The sequence below is a fragment of the Lepus europaeus genome, chromosome 9 (genome assembly GCF_033115175.1).
Source record: "Lepus europaeus isolate LE1 chromosome 9, mLepTim1.pri, whole genome shotgun sequence".
NCBI classification, from domain to species: domain Eukaryota; kingdom Metazoa; phylum Chordata; class Mammalia; order Lagomorpha; family Leporidae; genus Lepus; species Lepus europaeus.
In genome coordinates this window covers 38210943-38218835 of record NC_084835.1, presented here as the reverse complement: position 1 = coordinate 38218835, position 7893 = coordinate 38210943, and positions in this window count along the sequence as shown.

Here is a 7893-nt window from a genome sequence, read left to right as displayed (position 1 = left end):
AGATCCCCACTGGCTTCCTGAGCAAGGGGCCCAATGGAAAAAGGATATAAAGATTGAGACATAACCATCTGACCTCAAGGCAAAAAAGCATATTCAGCAGGGTTGTCACATGGTGTTATTAGCCATCTATTGCTTGCTACTGGACGGGGAGAAACGTCAGGCTCAATGTGCTGCTCGGGTGGAGAATGTGTTCAGTTATCTTCCTGTTAAGTCAGAGAATGGGCTCATCTCAATGGGGTGGCCACTGTACCTTACTCTATGGGTTGGCAAACTCTGCCCCATGGCCTGTGTGTATGTGTGTGTGTGTGTGTACACATATAAACAAACACACATATATATTTAGCGACACAGCTATGCTTAATCATTCGTACATTGTCTGTGGCTGCTTTTATGGCAACATCAAGAGACCACATGACCCACAGAGCCCCAGATTCTCTCTTTGTGGCCCATTACAGAGGTTTGCTGGTTCTAGAAGGATGCTTCTCAAACTCACACACAATTATGAATCACCTGAGGATGCTTGTTTAGTGAGCCTGAAAGTCTTTCTGTCTAACCAGTTCTCAGGCAGTGTCAGTTCTGGTGGTCTCTGGATCCACGTTTGAGTAGCAAGGTTCTAGAAGTTCATCCGCCTGTTGGGACATTGTTTTTAGAACAGGCAGGTTGCTTGGGAGCTTAAAGCACTGGGCAAGCTCAAGTCTCATTCCTAACATTTCTTTCCTTAGCAAGCTTTCCTGAAGCTTCCAATTGCTGCTCTTTCAAACAAGAGATGGTTTCTTGCTCCATGAAACAGGGAGGTGTGGTCCAGAAAGTGCGTAGCGCAGAGCCTGGTCTGAAGTGTGCATTCAGCACCTGATACTGGACATACCCTGAAACAAGCTGCATTGCCACACAGAAATTGGCTGCAGTGTCTGCTGTGACCCTCAAGTTGTACCCATGTGTGTAAGATTGAGGCTAGAAGGGGACACAGGGACAGGGGCAGCGAATCTCGCAGCCTGTTCATCAGACCTGGTTTTCTAGAGGACGCTGACGGAGAGCTCACCTTGCAGCATTGGGCTTAGAACGGGCCAGACCACCCCAAACAAGGACAGCTAGCTGCAGGAAGCCAGGCTGAGCCCGATGGTTGAACACACGCAGCACGAAGATGTGCACTGCTTGAGCAGAAGGGCTCGCCTGCTCCTCTTTCCCTGTCTCCTGGGCACTCCCCTAACCTTTGCTGTAAAAGCCCTGGCAACCTGCTACCCAGGGAGGCCATTCCTGTACCTTTGCCCTATCCTCTTTACTTGGCACTAATAAATAAAGCTTCCCTCTGAGCATCTCTCTCTTGGGGGTGATTGGTTGATGTACATGCCCCACTACCACCACCAGGAGCACACCAAATTGGAGGCAGGAATCTTTATCAGATCTCTGAACACTGCCTCCCACCCAGCCCAGTTTTTGTTAAAGATTATTTAGAGATTACTTTGGTTTGCAAAGTTAATCTTCAGTTAAGTAACCTAATTCTTCCTCAAACTCAACATTTAGAGATTACTCTTCTACCATATTTATGAATCTTTACTCCCCATTTATAAAATTAAATAAACTCTGTATGTGTTAAGATGCAATCCTTAAACATAAAATATTTGCTTTCTTTTTAAGCCGTCTGACTTGACTCCCTTCTGCACATGTGAAACATCCTTCCCCTGCCCTTTTCATTATTCTTATAAATCACATTTACAAATATGGTGAACATTGTCGACTTAAATATCCTAAAACTGTATTTAAATTTCCTAAGATTTTAGTTTCTAATAGTAAGTCTGTAGCAACTACTGTTAAATATTTTAAAAGTCTCCTCTTTGGATAGGTCAAATTCTCTCAAATGTTAAAATGATTTAAGTACCAGATATTTACAAACTCCATAAACAAAAGATACAAAGATTTCTTCTTATGTAGGTTTCTTTTAAACATTTCTGTATTGCATTATAAGTTTTATCATGGTTAAAAGATACCTTCTCACTAAGGAGACACTCAACATTCCAATAATTTCAGGGAGTACCTTGCAGCTAAGACTGAGCAATAATTAGAGATTTCAAATGGAAAGGGAGTGGATTCTTATTCCTAATGCTGTTGGGGGTATCCTAAACCCTGCCTATCATTACTCTATCACTGACTTTGTAAATTTAAAAAGTGAGCAGTGAGCTGGCTCATGATCATTCATTTCAAGCTAGAGGTTATGGAAATGTAGAACAATCCTCCCGTCAGCTCCATACTTAACTACATACAGTTTGCATTCCTTTGTTTCTTAGGATATCTAAATGTCTTGCCAGCTAATTTGACCTTTGAGCTTGTTGAAAAATGACATCATTTTTAAAATTTCTTGTTTGGGCCACAACTTTTCTAGGTATTCGAATGAGAACTTGTTTACATTTGGATATCTTAACTGACAGGTACTCAAAGCATTTTAAAATTTGACTTGTTTATTCATAAAATTTATTTATTTAGAAGTCAGAGTTGGAGACAGAGAAAGAGAGAGCTCCCTTCTGGTTCACTTATGAAATGTTCATAGCAGCTGAGACTGAGCCAGGACCTAGAGTTGGGAGCTCATGGCAGATCTCTGCCATGGGTCGCAGGGACATAATTCCTTGACTCATCGCTAGGGGTTGCCTCCCAGGGTCTAGTAGCAGAGAGCTGGAGTCAGGAGCTGGAGTCAGGAATCCAACCAGGTTCTTCAATGTGGAATGTGGGCATCTTAACTGCTGGGCTAAATGCTTGCTCCTGTGGTCCCAACTTCTAAGATCTTTCTGGCTGTAGGGTTGGCCTAGTTCTCTAAACACCATTGGTGTTGAAGGCTATCAGAAACAGTAAAATATTGTCCATATAGTGTTGGTGAGTGGTTAAGTCCTGCTCGTGCTATTTATGGACTCCCTCTTTTCATATCCCAATTTTTCATAGAAGCCTATCATAGTTGTTAGGAGAGAAATGGGTCCAGATAATCATTTTTAAATTATTGCCTGCATTATGTGAACAGTCCTTATATGGTATTGTTACAATTCATTTGAAAGGTATTTGTATGAAAGATAATATTATTTCACATTTGTCCATTTTATAAGTTCCTGGGTGGAGTACCTGATTTAGATATTACCGCAGAAAAAGCTGTTCTGGAATTTTACCTGTCAGATACACAGTAAACATGTTTCTTATTAAACAGTTTACTTTATGGGAATATAATTTTATGAGCCAAAGCTTTCCAAGAAGAGAATTCTTTGATCCTATCTTGCCAATCTATTTACCCAAGGGCAGCCAACCTCTGCCACCCAAATGCAAGCAGAATTTTTCTGGAATTCACACTCAGGCACCTCTTACCTACCAGAGACTTCTCTGCTGACTATGCATTTATTTTGTAGTCAAGGGTAGAAGAAAGTTTTTGCCATCTGTGCTTGGGATCCCAGGAGTTAAACCTGTCAGTGGCACTGTGGGAACTAAATATGATACTATTTTCTTGACACAAATTAAGAAATTGGGCCATTACCTTCTGTTCACGGTAGGATTAACACTTTTGTGTTTTAGCCTCTCTGTTTATATTCTCTTGTAATACACTCATCCACATTTGACAATCTTGAGCAATGGAAGGTTCTTTCCAATGGTGTATGCAGAATTGGTGGCCACCCCATTGTTTTTGCACATGTTATAATATTTTTTTTAAAAAAGGCTTATTTATTTGTAAGACAGAGTTAGAGAAGGAGAGACAGAGACAGAGACAGAGACAGAGAGAGAGAGAGAGAGAGAGAGATTTTCCATCTATTGTTTGACTATGAAATGGCTGCAGTGGCCACGGTTGAGCCAGATTGATACCAGGATCCAGGAGCTGCTCCCAGGTCTCCCACATGGGTGCAGGGGACCAGACACTTGGGCCACCTTCTGCTGCACTCTCAGGCACATTAGCAGGGTGCGGGATAGAAAGTAGAGCCGCCAGGACTTGAACTGGTGCCCATATGGGATGCTGGCGTCGAACCTCCAAAGAAGCTCTAAAGAAAAGGTTTTCAAATTAACTATTACGAATGGGGGCATCAAATGAAAGAAAAGTCACTACTCAAAAACCCAGTGATACCCAGAAGCTTCTAAACCCTCTTCGATGGGGAGAAGGGAGGGGATTATACCACCTTAGTGGGGGAGTAAATGATTCTGAGTAAGGATGAATGGGCCCTCAGAATAGGTGATGGCCTTGGCAAAGTCTGTCTCCTGTGGTCTTCAGTCTCAGCTCCTGTGATTTGAGTTAATCTTCCATTGTTGATGAGATTTCTGGAAAAGACATTCATGATCTTTCAGCTCCCTTTGGAGGATCTGTGTTAAGGCAGCTAAAGAGCTCAAAGACTCCTCTGTTGGCATCCTGGTCCCAAGGTGCACACGGTTTGAAGGAATCAACGTACAAAGCAGAAGATTTGGGGGTGACCTTTCTTGAACTCCTTCGCAGGCACTGTTTCCCAGCTCAGTTCTATCCACTTATTTAATCTCTTTTCTTTTGAATGATCAGTAAGTATTTGAGTGCCTACTCTGTATCAGGCTGTGTGCTAGATCGGGGGTTACAGTGAAGGATAATCTAGACCCTGCTGTCGTGTGGTTTTATTTTCTAGAAGGAAAGACTAACTTGGAACAGATAATCATGGGATCATTTAGCCACAGTTGTCATGAGTGAATCCCATATTGCGTTAAATGTGTGACATTCAGCCATATGACTAAGCCTTGTTGGAAGTAATCAGAGAAGAACTTCCAAGATCTACTTAGTGCTGCTTTGGCTGTCTGCAGTGTTGGTGAACCTGTTTTTAGAGCACTTTCATATGTATTTATCATTTATACCAAGGTTAGTCTCTGGAAAGTTTTAGAAGTTTGAGATTTAAATACCATATGTCATCATAGAGAAAATCTTTGTGTTTGTGTCCATCGGTTGCAGGTTCTCCTTGATTCTTATTATTGATCGCAAATTAGTGGGTGTGTGTGGCATGATTGTGTGTATCCATTAATATTCTTGTGCATTAAGCTGTTTTTGAAAAGTCTCACGTTGCTTCTTCACTGTTTTTAAAAATATTTTCACTCTATCTCTATGAAAATACTAAGTGTTGGTCTAACAGTTCAGCAAGGGCAGGTAACGATAGAATCACACCTGAGAAAGGCTCCCAAATGGGACTCTAGGACAGTAATGATGAACAAGATGCATGGTAGCAGTCACAAACAGAAGAGACTGGACTGATTTTCCTTCCTTTTTTTTTTTTTTTTAATTATTTTTGACAGGCAGAGTGGACAGAGAGAGAGACAGAGAGAAAGGTCTTCCTTTACCGTTGGTTCACCCTCCAATGGCCGCTGCGCTGATCGGAAGCCAGGAGCCAGGTGCTTCTCCTGGTCTCCTATGGGGTGCAGGGCCCAAGCACTTGGGCCATCCTCCACTGTACTTCCGAGCCACAGCAGAGAGCTGGCCTGGAAGAGGGGCAACCGGGACAGAATCCGGTGCCCCCACCGGGGCTAGAATCCAGTGTGCAAGGCAGAGGATTAGCCTATTGAGCCACAGCGCCGGTTGATTTTCCTTACAATCCCTGATTCCGACCCTACCAAAGTAATCATAGATCTTTCTCATCATGGGAAGTAACAGACACAACCCATCAGAAGTGCCAGAGAATAAGTGATTTCTGGTATACTTTTCATCAATTGATACTAAAAATTTTATCAGTCCATTTCGCTGTGGGTGATAATATGCAGATGGCAGGGCCCTGTCCTTAGGACTCTGGCAATCCTAGGTGCCTGGGCCACAAAGCGGAACCTCCCTATCTCATCCCAATGAAGAGACATCATTCAACTGTAAAAATAGCCCAGTGCCCGCGTGCAGATTCCTGCTGCACAATGAAAATCTGCTGGCACCCATTCACACGTTCTCTCCAGGTGGAGGCCCTCCCACTTCTGGCCAGGACTCGTGTCTGAGAAGTGTTTCCAGATGCACCCAAGTGCTGACGTCGTAGAGGATGAGAGGGGGGCTCTTGCCCCCCGAGCCAGTTGAGCGTTTCCTGGGCTGCACCCCAGCCTGGCATCGGAAGCCCTGCAGCCTGCGGTCCTACTGTCCGTTTGTGTCTTTCAGTACATGTCCTTTTATCTCCTTCCTCGGCTTGTAGAAAGGCCACCTTGGAGCAGTTCAGGCATCTGCCAAAGCAGCTCAGTTTGGCAACAGAGAGCTGTGCTGTTTTCATACAAAGCTGTGGGTCCTTCTTTCGCATAAATTAATGGTGCCAATCCCTGCCAGGTAAGCAGGCTCTTCCTGGGAGAATGCTGGGTGCTCACAGGGGTTGTTAACGCTTTTGAGGTGCTAGGACTAGAGGTAAGAGGAAGGCAGACACATCTGGTGAAGTCAGTTGTAAGTAAGAGAATCCGAGGGAATAAAAGCCACTGTAGAAAGCAAAGATCACCGGCCTCTACTTGCCTCCAGCCCACTGCCCACCTTAAGAAAATTTAGGACTCCGTTGGTCTGATCTTAACTTTCTCAATAGAAGCTGGGAGTCTTTTTAAAAAAAAAAAATGAAATGTAAAATCTCCTGATTTTAAAAAGTTGGCAACTCCCGGAGACTTTTTTGGAACCCTGTATGAGCCAAACACAACACATCTGTCGGCCAGAGGGCTCTTCCGAACCGGGCTTGGCTGTTTCAAGTGTGTCCCCGGATCAGCAGCTCCACCAGGGAGCTGGCGGGACATGCAGACTCTCAGGCCCCACAGCTCCCCTCCTGCAGCAGAATCTGCATTTTAGCAAGGTACTTGGTCATTCCTGGGCATGTAAAAATTTGGTAATTACTGTGCTGAGAATGTTAGGCAGAAAAATCACTCACTGAATGCAAGCTTTTGAATCAGTGGCTAGAAAAATTGTGAATGCAGTTCCATGTTGAAATCCAAAAAAGGGGCCGGTGCTGAGGTGTAGTAGTGGGTTAAGCCACCACCTGCAGAGCCAGCATCCTGTATGGGTGTCAGTTCAACTCCCAGCTGCTCCACTTCCTCCTATTCAGCTCTCTGCTGTGGCCTGGGAAAGCAGTGGAGGATGGCCCAAGTGCTTGGGCCACTACACCCATGTGGGAGACCCGGAAGAAGCTCCTGGCTCCTAGCTTTGGATTGGCATAGCTCCGAAGCTGTGATCCAACAGATGGAAGTCTCTTTCTCTCTCTCTCTCTCTCTCTCTCTCTCTCTCTCTCTCTCTCTGCCTCTCCTCTCTCTGTGTAACTCTGTCAAACAAATAAATAAATCTTAAAAAAAAAAAAAAATGCTGGGCTGGCCATGAGCCTTAAAAAAAAAAAAAAGAAAGAAATCTGAAAAGAAGTATTGGCTGAGGTATAGCTTTTCTGGGTAGATAGGTTACAGGATCTTTGAATGTGACTGTACCACCATGTCCTTATTTGCATTTACCTGTTGACTTTGGGATAAGGCACAGAGTCCATGCAGGCAAGGACTGGGTCTCATCCTCTCTGGATTTCCAGCATTGTCACAGTGCCTGGCACAAGAGAGTGTTCAGTGAATGGATGACTTCACTGAAATGTTATATACTCTTTGAGGGGTGCTGTTAGACTTGTCAGAAGGAAAAAAACTCAGCACATACATAATCTTCTCATCTACTCCTTTTGGGTGTATTTTCTGTTCCACTGCAGGTCTCCCTCCCTCTTACATTCTAAGACCTGTCTCATGACCTGGCATATAGTAGATGCTTAATAAGGATCTGTTGCTGAATGAACTGGGAAAAGCTAAGAGCTCCGTTGTGGTTCTTGGGTTAAGTTCTTGGTTCTCTCATCATCATCCTTTAATTACCTATCCAAATTAGAGACTGTGGCTTAATTATGGCCCTAGAAAAAAACATTTTAAATATATAAAACTATTATATATGTGTGTGTACATTCTAAC